Below are 12,241 nucleotides of genomic sequence, written 5' to 3' on the forward strand. Positions count from 1 at the left end.
TAACTTCAGGTTTGAACCCCAGAAACATGACCTTGGAAACCTTAGCCAAAAACTGGACTGTTGGAACTCAACAAACTATAAATACTGTAGATTGGAAGTTAGCTAAGGCTGGGCATTTGGGCTGTGCCTAATAATATAGAAACATGCTCTGGAACCCACACCCCAGCACCCATGCTGACTCAACCAACAGGTTTCAGCAACCCCAACTGAGGTCACGCTGCACAGGCCGCACCTTTGCACCCCCACATTTGTCCGCACATTTGATGCTCGATCCCAGGGGCACCGCACACCGCTGCCGCCTACCCATGTAAGTAAATGTGCGGGGTGGCCGGTGTGGGGGCAGGTGCATTTTAGGGATTGAGTAATTCAATCCCGAATCCCAGATTATAGTAGGCCCCAAAAGTTTTTAAGAGCCCTTATACTGTATACCAACCAATAATGATAAATGTATATAGCACATGTAACTTAAACAGAGAAGGTGGGGCCCCTCCATCTAGGGGCCCCATAGCAGCAGAACCCCCTGCACTTATAGTAGTTACGCGGTTATATAATGTCACAATGACACCTGTAATAATTTAAGGTGCGTACACACGGGGGCGATTATTGCAAATATCACTTGAAATATGGTCGCTGAGCGACCATATTGCCAGTGATGGGAGTGTGCACCGGCGATAAATCGTTTTCAGCCCCTGAATGGTCGCGACTTCCACTGCCTCTTCTCCCGGCTGTGTGACATTTTCATCTGCGACCATCTCTGGTCGCAGATGAAAACGGGACACTGAGCAATATGATTGCTGAGCAATATTGCCAGCGATCATATTGCCCCGTGTGTACGGGTTGTGGTATAGGGGTCCGACAGTCGGGATCCCGACAGTCATTATCCTGACGTTGGGATCCCGACTGGCCGGACCCAGACAGCATGGCAAGCATAACAAAGCCCCTTGCGGGCTCGCTGCGCTGGCCACGCTGCAGGCGTGGACCCCCACGAGGCAAAATAGCCGACGGCTGGTGTTTTGACTGTCGGGATCCTGACGTCGGGAGAATGCCTGTCGGGACCCCGTCCGGCACCCGTGTGTACGCACCTTTACAGTAGGTTACACTTACAATTCACAAATGTACCTAATAAAACATGCAGCAAAGATTAGAAGCGAAGACAGCTGAGCTGTTGCAATCTAGGCAACAATGAGATTATTCTGTAGTGCTAGACTGCCACCTAGTGTTAAATAACTAACACTACACTGGATTGTGATCATTACTGTATGTTATTTGGGGCATGTTTCTAAAACCATTTTTATTGGATCGTTTTTTTCTATTTATTAAAGGGTACCCTGGTCTATGGCAGTATTGCTGTCATTATCATTGCTGGGGCTTGCAGTAATAGCTTCCCAACAGGATGGTGCCAGCATGAAAAAATGTGGAAGCAGTAAGGGGTAAATTTACTAAGATGGGATTTCTATTGAACATGGGATATTGCCCATAGCAACCAGTCAGATTCTAATCTATTATCCTCTAGAACCTTGATGGATGACCTTGACACTTCAGCTTTTGTTGAACTACACATCCCAGCACTCTCTGCATAAGATTTAGCATAGGCAAATAGCAAAACTGAAGCAGAGCATGCTGGGATGTGTAGTTCAACAACAGCTGGAGTGTCAAGGTTATCCATCAAGGTTCTAGAGGATAATAGACTAGAATCTGACTGGTTGCTATGGGCAATATACCATGTTCAATAGAAAGCCCATCTTAGTAAATTTACCCCTTACTGCTTCCACATTTTTTCATGCTGGCACCATCCTGTTGGGAAGCTATTACTGCAAGCCCCAGCAATGATAATGGCAGCAATACTGCCATAGAAATGCAGTTTTCCAGCATTTCCAAGCAAATGGTCAACTGTCATTTTTGCTCTCATCCACAACCATGTTTTTGTTCCAACCAACCAGATCTGAAGATAAATCTGCGTGTGTATGGCTACCTTTACCCCTAAACACAGTCTGATAGATAGAGCCATGTGTACTAAGCCTTGAAAAGTGATAAAGTGGAGAGTGATGAAGCACCAGCTCCTATCATGTTACAGACAGTTTGAAAAAATGACAGTTGGGAGCTGGTTGTTAGTTTATGTCTCAACTTTATCACTTTCCAAGGCCTATTTCGCCTGTATGGCTTATGCTAATGTCTGAGTGATGAAATCATACTGGTTCTATGATGTCACAGTCCCAGCCAGGGCACTGGTAACCCATGGCAACACACAACAGTTCATTCTGTTGCCTGGTCTTGACTTGTGCAGTCAGTATTTCTTGGAGTTTGTGATATTCGGTGTTGAAATTTTATTTCTTCATAAAGTGATAGGAGAGGAGGAAGGAGGAAAGAGAGAGGAAGGAGGAGTCATCAGGAAGCAGCCATGAGCTGCTTCCCATTTAGCATGTGCTGGCCGTTCTATAGGAGCCAGGTAAGTAAGTGCATTGTTAGTTCTATTTGTGCGCTGGTGTTTGCACAATTAGGGCTTTTCATGGATTTTGTAAGGGGTGGGGCTAACCTGATAGTGGGCGTAGACTATGGATTTGTCCCAATTTAGTAAGGGTAAATGTCAGGCGGTGTTTGCCCAAATAGCATTGGCGGTGATTTTGAGCACTAATATTTTGCCCACATTGCACTTCAAATTGAATTGTTGATAAACAGCATTTAATAAAAGTCAATTACTTTATCTTTTTCCCCATTCTTGTATTGTATTCGCTAATAACTATGGTCAGTTGTGTAACACATGTGGATACTGATCCTACTAGTGGGGCATTGTTACTCCAGATTATAAAAATGTATTCATCTGAATGTAATTGTTATATCATGACAGGAGACTTTGGGGGGGTGGGAAGGTGTGTGTGTGTGTGTGTGTGTGGGGGGGGGAGAGAGTTGATATCCACTGGTCCTTTTTATCATGCTCATCTTGCCCCGGGTAAAGCAGCTTAACCCCATAAGAGTAGTGGACACATTACTTTTACACAAAGGGCTGCACCGGCAACTGGTTGCAACCAAAATGGAAAATAGTTCAATAGATCCATTGGGCACCATCTATTGGCTGCCGGCACCAAAAACAACTGGATTCCGCCCAATATGACAAAAAGGGATATTTGTGTATAGCGTAATTATAATTTATATTTTATCTATTTAAGGTGATGCAGAGTCAGGTCTCCCTACTGCTGGCAGAAATGGAGCAACTGACACTGCCCAGAGTTATTCTACTGGCCCCATTACCCTCGGTGAAAATAGTTGAGGAAGAACCCCGGGAGAGGCAGGCACCTCCAGCGCCCCGGCAGAGGCAGTCACCTCCAGCGCCCCGGCAGAGGCAGTCACCTCAAGCGCCCCGAGAGAGGCAGGCACCTCCAGCGCCCCGAGAGAGGCAGGCACCTCCAGCGCCCCAGCAGAGGCAGGCGCCTCCAGCGCCCCGAGAGAGGCAGGCACCTCCAGCGCCCCGAGAGAGGCAGGCACCTCCAGCGCCCCAGCAGAGGCAGGCACCTCCAGCGCCCCGGGAAAGGCAGGCACCTCCAGCGCCCCGGGAGAGGCCGGCACCTCCAGCACCTCGGCAGAGGAAGGCACCACCAGCACCTCGGCAGAGGAAGGCACCTCCACCTCCCCGTGTGAGGCAAGCACCACCGCCTCCACGAGTGAGGCCGGCCCTCTCGCCATAAAGGAATTTGCCCCAATCAACATCTCTGGAGTGGCATGCGCCCCCAATTAACATCTTTGGAGTGGCATGCGCCCCCAATTAACATCTTTGGAGTGGCATGCATCCCCCAATTAACATCTTTGGAGTGGAATGCGCCCCCAATTAACATCTTTGGAGTGGAATGCGCCCCCAATCAACACCTTTGGAGTGGCATGCGCCCCCAATCAACACCTTTGGCATGACATGTGCCCCCAATCAACACCTTTGGCATGGCATGCGCCCCCAATCAACACCTTTGGCGTGGCATGCGCCCCCAATCAACACCTTTGGAGTGGCATGCGCCCCCAGCAACACCTCTGGGTAAGGAATGCACCCCCAATCATCAACTCTTGAGTAGCATGCGCCCCCAACACCACCAATGGGAGAGTTGCTTGCAGACACAATGTGTTTTATACATATACAACTTGTGTAATAAAATAAGTGTTGTATAACGATACTGTTTCTTTTTCTCTTTTTCTTTCCCCAATTGGAGCGTCTCTATGCTGAATGAATGCTTGGGAACTGTAGTGTCATAAAATGTATAATAAAACAGAGGTGTACTGTACTTCTACCAAAATGTCAGCTCTGTAACCCAACAATTTCCTGTCTACAAACAGAGGTTTTTCTTGGTTTGGTCCATACAATAAGACAGAGGGTTATTAAACTGCGCCCGAATCACATCTGCACTGAGAAGAGCACAATAATAAAAAAAAAAATCAAGAGATAAAATAAAAAGAGATTTTATTATCAGAATCCCACAGAGATGACACAGGATATTCACTTGCAAAAATGTACTGTAGCTCTGTCGCCAAGGTACATGTATATTAAGTATGCAAATTCAACATGGCGGCTGTCTGTCGGTCCCCATGCTTCTACCCAATCCTGTATAACGATTGGGCTGAGAAGTAGGCCCAAATCAGATGTTTGACACCCCCCTTGGGTCCCTTGCGCATCAGACCTGAGCCTGTGGTCGGACTTGCTGCCTATCTGACTTGACCCCCTACTGATGTCATGGAATTGGGTGGCATGCGATACATCCCTGGGCGGCTCAGATGGCTATACACTGCTGCGATACATCACATGCCACTCAGGAGTGTCCCTGGGCGGCTCGGATGACTATACACTGCTGCGATACATCACATGCCACTCGGGAGTGTCCCTGGGCGGCTCGGGTGGCTATACACTGCTGCGATACATCGCATGTCGCTCGGGAGTGTCCCTGGGTGGCTCGGATGGCTATACACTGCTGCGATACATCACATGTCGCTCGGGAGTGTCCCTGGGTGGCTCGGATGGCTATACACTGCTGTGATACATCACATGTCGCTCGGGAGTGTCCCTGGGTGGCTCGGGTGGCTATACACTGCTGCGATACATCACATGCCACTCGGGAGTGTCCCTGGGTGGCTCGGGTGGCTATACACTGCTGCAATACATCACATGCCACTCGGGAGTGTCCCTGGGCGGCTCGGATGGCTATACACTGCTGCCATACATCGCATGCTGCTCGGGAGTGTCCCTGGGCGGCTCGGATGGCTATACACTGCTGCCATACATCGCATGCCCCTCGGGAGTGTCCCTGGGCGGCTCGGATGGCTATACACTGCTGCGATACATCGCATGCCGCTCGGGAGTGTCCCTGGGCGGCTCGGATGGCTATACACTGCTGCGATACATCACATGCCGCTCGGGAGTGTCCCTGGGCGGCTCGGATGGCTATACACTGCTGCAATACATCACATGCCGCTCGGGAGTGTCCCTGGGCAGGGTTGGATGGCTATACACTGCTGCAATACATCACATGCCGCTCGGGAGTGTCCCTGGGCGGCTCGGATGGCTATATGTGACACGCCAACGGTGGGGTGTGTTTTACCTTGAATTGCTGGATACTCTAGGTTCCTCGCTGGTTCTTCGCCGCGTCGGCTGTGGGAAACTCGTCACCCCAGGAACTCAAGCAAGGCGTTCAGCAGGTACAACCGCTTAAGTTTTATTTATAGAGAAACGGGTGAACAAATAATTACTCTAATGTTACAACACTATAATCGACATAAACAGTTTATCTCTACAATACCAACTGTACACCGCCTAATGGTATTCTTATCCAAGGGAGCAGCAATCTTCTGCTACCACTAATCACCTATGTTAGCAATCCGACACAGATCCAATACTTACAAGAAATACTATGACGAAACATACAATATGACAGTGAATATATCTTATGAATACCTCCCTAGGGAGAAGTCCAGGATATTGTCCCTGGGAAATGAAGCAAACGCTGGGTCCTTTAGGTAATTTAGATAATCACAGCTTGCAACCTGAGCGTTGGTCACAAGATGGCAGCATTCCTTTAATTAACTCAATGTAACAGCAGACAACCATGATGTCCCTGTATCTTTCCTAGCAGAGACCCTCTGAGGTGAAGGGGTGAGACCCCAGTTGAAATGGGCTATCCTTTTACTGTTCAGGTGCCCCTAATGTCTAAGACTCCAGGGCTCCGCTGCACTGGTACCCTTCTTCCACTGGTGCTTCCTAGTGGGGTACAGAGGGTGGCCTATATATAGGAATCCACAGGCCAGTCTGAGGCTGGAGGCGTTCTGGGCAATTAGCAGGGGGGGTGCCCGTTGGTGGCAGGGAGTGGCACTTAGAGGCAGGCCTGGGGCAACCAGCGCACGGGGTACCTGGTGTCAGCAGCGAGGTGCAGGCTCCTGCCTGTCGCGATAGGGTCCCCCGGTCTCCGGACTCTGGGTGCTCGTCTTCAGGAGGGCTGCTAGTGTGGGCGCTGCTATTGCAGCGTTGCCGCACTCAGCCAGCCACTCCTTGTTCTCCCCGGCGTGTGTTTCTGGGTCGGCGGGGGTCGCGCGCTTCATGTGCCGCGTCTCCACTCCCGGCGTGTCGGGGTCGGCGGGGGTCACACGCCTCGTCTCTGCGGCGTCTCCACTCCCGGCGTGTCGGGGTCGGCGGGGGTCACGCGGTCATCACCGCGCCGCCGCTCAGTCCCTCGGTTCTCTCTCCACCCCCTGCTCGGTCCGTCCCTCCTCCTTCCGTCACTTCCTTTTCTCTCCCTATACGTCCCCCAGAGCTGTCAGTCAGCCTGGGGACGCTTCTTCGCGCCCTGTGCTGCACGGGGGTTTTAACCCCTAAGGTCCCGCTGCTGGGACTCTATGCAAAAGTCCGGGGTGCCACACATCCACCCACTTAAAGGATGCTCGTCCTCGGGCATCGAACTGGTTGAGATAAATGTTCCCAAAAACAACAATATATACATATACAGTACACAACCGTTAAGCAAGTCATTATGAGCGGCAGACCTACTCTCTGTACCGCAGAGGCAACACGCCTCTCATGCTCCTAACTGAACGCCTCACTCCAGTCCCCGGGGGCGCGATCCCAACAGCCTCGGGAGCAAGCTCAACGATCCTCGGACTGGTCTGCGGCTGGACATCCGGAGAAAACGGCATGGACCATCTGGCGGCAGGATAATCGTTGTCCAGGCTTCCTTTGCTGCTCGACTTGAAAAGAACTGGGGTTTGAGTCGGATACGGTTTGGTCCGGTTGTGATGGGTCCGCTGTGAGTGGGCAACCTCCCACTTCGCATCAAATTTACTCTTGTGGTGATTGTTTCTTTTGACCACCGGGGTACCAGCAGGTATGCGGTCAGCGTGGGCCTTCTGATCAGGGTGAATCTTCTGGCGGTCCCTACTTTGCGCCACATTTTGGTCGCCCAAGGCGCTCATGTTAGTAAATCTGGGCTGATGTTCTTGCACCCAGGGTGCACATGATTCCCAGCGGGACGGTACTGGGTTGGTGAAAGTGGGTGTCTCTATCTGCTCTCTGTTATGTTCCACCTCTCCCTCTGGGTGTAGGGGCAAGCGGGAGGGGGCATCGGCGTTACTGTGGTAGTGCCCACTTCGGCACCGGTGGTAGCGCCTGCGGGCACAACGCCTGTCGAAATCAAACCGGCTTCCTCTTACTGGTACCCCACCTGGGCCCGTCACGTCTATCGCTTGAGCACCCTTTTCTCCTTCTACCACATCGAATTCTACCCTCTCGCCATCCTTGACACTGTGTAGGAACTTCTGCAGGTGGTGTCTCTTTATGGCCATCCGGTGGACAAAAACATCATCTTTTGTGTCGTTTCGGTTAATGAAGCCATATCCCCTCCGGACGTTAAACCACTTGACAGTTCCTTGTGCCCGTGTGGCCAGCACTTTCTTCACCCCCTGACTCTTCTGGACGCAGATGATGTGTTGCAGGGTTACCTCCTCATCCTGACCTGGGTTAACCTGTTCCTGCTTAAGTGTCGCCATCAGCTCTTCGGGGCAATGCCTTAAGATGTTCATGCCCAGGATGATGGGGGAGACCTTTCCTTCCCCACAGGTGATCACCAGATATCCCTGTTTGGCTAAGTGTGTTCGTCCGATCTTCAGGTCGGCTTCCCAGTACCCGTTGCAGGTGACCTCTCGGCCGTTGGCAGCAACCACTTTCACCTGCGTGGGGGGCGGACTAAATGGTACTTCTTTCCCCCAATATTTTTGGAGTGTGGGTAATTGGATCATAGATACTTGCGACCCGGTGTCGATCATGGCTATTGTCTCTATCCCATTGATCCACACCTTGGTCCTCGGGCATTGTCCTACATATTGGGCCCACCAATCCTCCGGGTCTGGGTCTACTCCCGGTGTTCTCCCCGAGGTTCGGGCCCTGGCCTCGGGGCGTTGAAGTTTAAAGACTCCGGACGGTAGCAATTTCGCTCCACGTGCCCCGGTTCCTGACACCGTCTGCAGATGGGGCGCCCTTGCCCATCAAATTGGTCGGTGCTCCGACGGCCATTCTCTCTGGGGGTGTCCCACCGGTTACCAGCTTCCCTGCGGCTTTCGGCCCGCCACCCGGGTTCTCTCTCATTGTACGTTGGGGTTCTGGGTCGCTGGCGCATTTCCCTCTGTATGTCGGCCATGCCGACTGTGAGGTTCTCAATTTGTTTTTGTAACACCTTGAACTGGTCATCTGGCAGGTTCTGTGCAGCCTGCATTGCCGTGTCTCTGTTCTTCTTTGCCCCTTCTGGGCTTGTAGGGGAGGCTCTCCGTGGGTACTGCTGTTCACGGAATCCTAACAGTTCGGGGTATTCCCCTTCCTCTTCCTCTTGCGCCCCGACTACCCCAAGAGCAGCGTCTTTGAAGTCGGCGAAAGTTGCGCCCGCCATCTGTCTTCGCAACAACCTCAGTTGTGCCCGTATGTTCTCTTGCCTGGCCCCTTCGATCCGCTGAACTATTAGTGTCTCGTCCACGTTCCTCATTTCCTCCAGGTCGACGGCTTGTATTGCCTTACTTAATTCTATTAGACTGAGGGCATAATCCCGCAACGTCTCGCCCGCTCGTTGCTTCCTTCCGTACAACTTTAATTTTAATTCTGGGAGACTTCGCGTCTCGAAAGTGGTGGATAGCTTCTTCAGTATCTGTGCTACCGTCATCCTGTGTTCGGGTGCCCATGATCTGACCTCCCGGAGAGCAGATCCCGTTAGTTGTCCTATCAGGATCTGAACCTTCTGTTGTTCTTGTAGGGTGTACAATAAGCTTGTCGACTCCATCCCCCTCTTGAATTCCTCGAATGTGGTTCCCGGTGCCTTCTTCTTATCTCCACTGTAGCTGGGTAACCATGACGCCCCGAAATAGTACGGGAGTGTGATTGGAGTGGTTGGTGCAGCAACGGCTTGTCCTTGTTGTTCACCCCCGGGCGCTGGTATCTCTCCGCCTTGTACTGGCGCCGCTGGTTGCGCCGGTGCTTGTACCGCCGGTTGTGCGGCTTGTTGCTCCATCTTCCTTGCTTGGTTGTTTCCTCAGCCGACTCATATCCTGTTCGGTCTGACGCCACTTGTGACACGCCAACGGTGGGGTGTGTTTTACCTTGAATTGCTGGATACTCTAGGTTCCTCGCTGGTTCTTCGCCGCGTCGGCTGTGGGAAACTCGTCACCCCAGGAACTCAAGCAAGGCGTTCAGCAGGTACAACCGCTTAAGTTTTATTTATAGAGAAACGGGTGAACAAATAATTACTCTAATGTTACAACACTGTAATCGACATAAACAGTTTATCTCTACAATACCAACTGTACACCGCCTAATGGTATTCTTATCCAAGGGAGCAGCAATCTTCTGCTACCACTAATCACCTATGTTAGCAATCCGACACAGATCCAATACTTACAAGAAATACTATGACGAAACATACAATATGACAGTGAATATATCTTATGAATACCTCCCTAGGGAGAAGTCCAGGATATTGTCCCTGGGAAATGAAGCAAACGCTGGGTCCTTTAGGTAATTTAGATAATCACAGCTTGCAACCTGAGCGTTGGTCACAAGATGGCAGCATTCCTTTAATTAACTCAATGTAACAGCAGACAACCACGATGTCCCTGTATCTTTCCTAGCAGAGACCCTCTGAGGTGAAGGGGTGAGACCCCAGTTGAAATGGGCTATCCTTTTACTGTTCAGGTGCCCCTAATGTCTAAGACTCCAGGGCTCCGCTGCACTGGTACCCTTCTTCCACTGGTGCTTCCTAGTGGGGTACAGAGGGTGGCCTATATATAGGAATCCACAGGCCAGTCTGAGGCTGGAGGCGTTCTGGGCAATTAGCAGGGGGGGTGCCCGTTGGTGGCAGGGAGTGGCACTTAGAGGCAGGCCTGGGGCAACCAGCGCACGGGGTACCTGGTGTCAGCAGCGAGGTGCAGGCTCCTGCCCGTCGCGATAGGGTCCCCCGGTCTCCGGACTCTGGGTGCTCGTCTTCAGGAGGGCTGCTAGTGTGGGCGCTGCTATTGCAGCGTTGCCGCACTCAGCCAGCCACTCCTTGTTCTCCCCGGCGTGTGTTTCTGGGTCGGCGGGGGTCGCGCGCTTCATGTGCCGCGTCTCCACTCCCGGCGTGTCGGGGTCGGCGGGGGTCACACGCCTCGTCTCTGCGGCGTCTCCACTCCCGGCGTGTCGGGGTCGGCGGGGGTCACGCGGTCATCACCGCGCCGCCGCTCAGTCCCTCGGTTCTCTCTCCACCCCCTGCTCGGTCCGTCCCTCCTCCTTCCGTCACTTCCTTTTCTCTCCCTATACGTCCCCCAGAGCTGTCAGTCAGCCTGGGGACGCTTCTTCGCGCCCTGTGCTGCACGGGGGTTTTAACCCCTAAGGTCCCGCTGCTGGGACTCTATGCAAAAGTCCGGGGTGCCACATATACACTGCTGCGATACATCACATGCCGCTCGGGAGTGTCCCTGGGTGGCTCGGATGACTATACACTGCTGCAATACATCGTATGTCGCTCGGGAGTGTCCCTGGGTGGCTCGGATGACTATACACTGCTGCGATACATCGCATGCCGCTCGGGAGTGTCCCTGGGCGGCTCGGATGGCTATACACTGCTGCGATACATCGCATGTCGCTCGGGAGTGTCCCTGGGCGGCTCGGATGACTATACACTGCTGCGATACATGGCGGTAGTGTGTGGCCACCTTAAACCTTTCAAACAAGCTGGAAAGGACATGGAAATGCTACTCTGATTTATTTACCACAGCAGTGGCTCACAAGTATGGAAACCCGAACAGACCAGGTTAATCCATGCATAAGCACAGGTGATTTGATACCTCAGTCAGCTTGATACCGTTGTGCACAAGCATGGATAACCTTGATACCTGGACTGTGAAAGTGTTTTGAGGACAGAGGACCAGATTCATTGCAGGAAGTAATCATGTGTCTGGAATAAACCTGATGCTGTGAAAGGGGAGCACATACAGTACATTTATATTGTTCCTCTGCAGGGTAAATACTGTCTGCTTTTGCATGTAGCCCACAGATGTTAGACGGCTTTATTTTTACACGGCAACTCAGATTTCAGTTTGAACACACCCCACCCAGATCTAAAGCCGGCCATTTGGGAGCTTTTCACTCGGTTCTGGGTGAAAACTGTCAGGTCCCATGTTTCACCTCCGATCTGATCCTTTGCAGAGCCAGATTAAGGCCTAAATGGGCCTGGAGCTGAAACTGATCAAGAGCCTATGATGCGCAATAATAGCGGTGTTGGCCAGCACCTAATAATGTGGGGGGAGTGACCAGTGTTCTGGTTGGGTGGTCTGCTCACGGGTGTGTCTCTATTTGTGTAAATACTTCCAACTAATTATATATGCCTGGAAAAGGCAGGGGCTGGCATAGGAAAAATGCAAAGGCAGGGGCAGGGGCAAACGCAGGATTTTCAGAAGGGGGTTTCCAGAGAGGGGCGGAGCAAAGCACGGAGATGGACACTTAGGTGACCCAGTATATGCCGGGTCAGTTAAAGTATTATAGATAGAACAAATGTATATAAATAATAATAATAATATATATATATACATATATGTATACATATATATATATACACACACACATGCATCTCTTATATATTTGGCTACATCTGTCACTCAAAGTGTGTCTGGAGCTGTAACGCTGGGTTGTGGACTTCCATCTTAATTTATGATTGTCATCACCTGTTTTAAACAGGGTAATTGATAAGAAAGGTGTTTAAGCACAGGT

The sequence above is a fragment of the Crinia signifera genome, chromosome 8 (assembly GCF_055691185.1).
Source record: "Crinia signifera chromosome 8, ASM5569118v1, whole genome shotgun sequence".
In the NCBI taxonomy this organism is placed as follows: domain Eukaryota; kingdom Metazoa; phylum Chordata; class Amphibia; order Anura; family Myobatrachidae; genus Crinia; species Crinia signifera.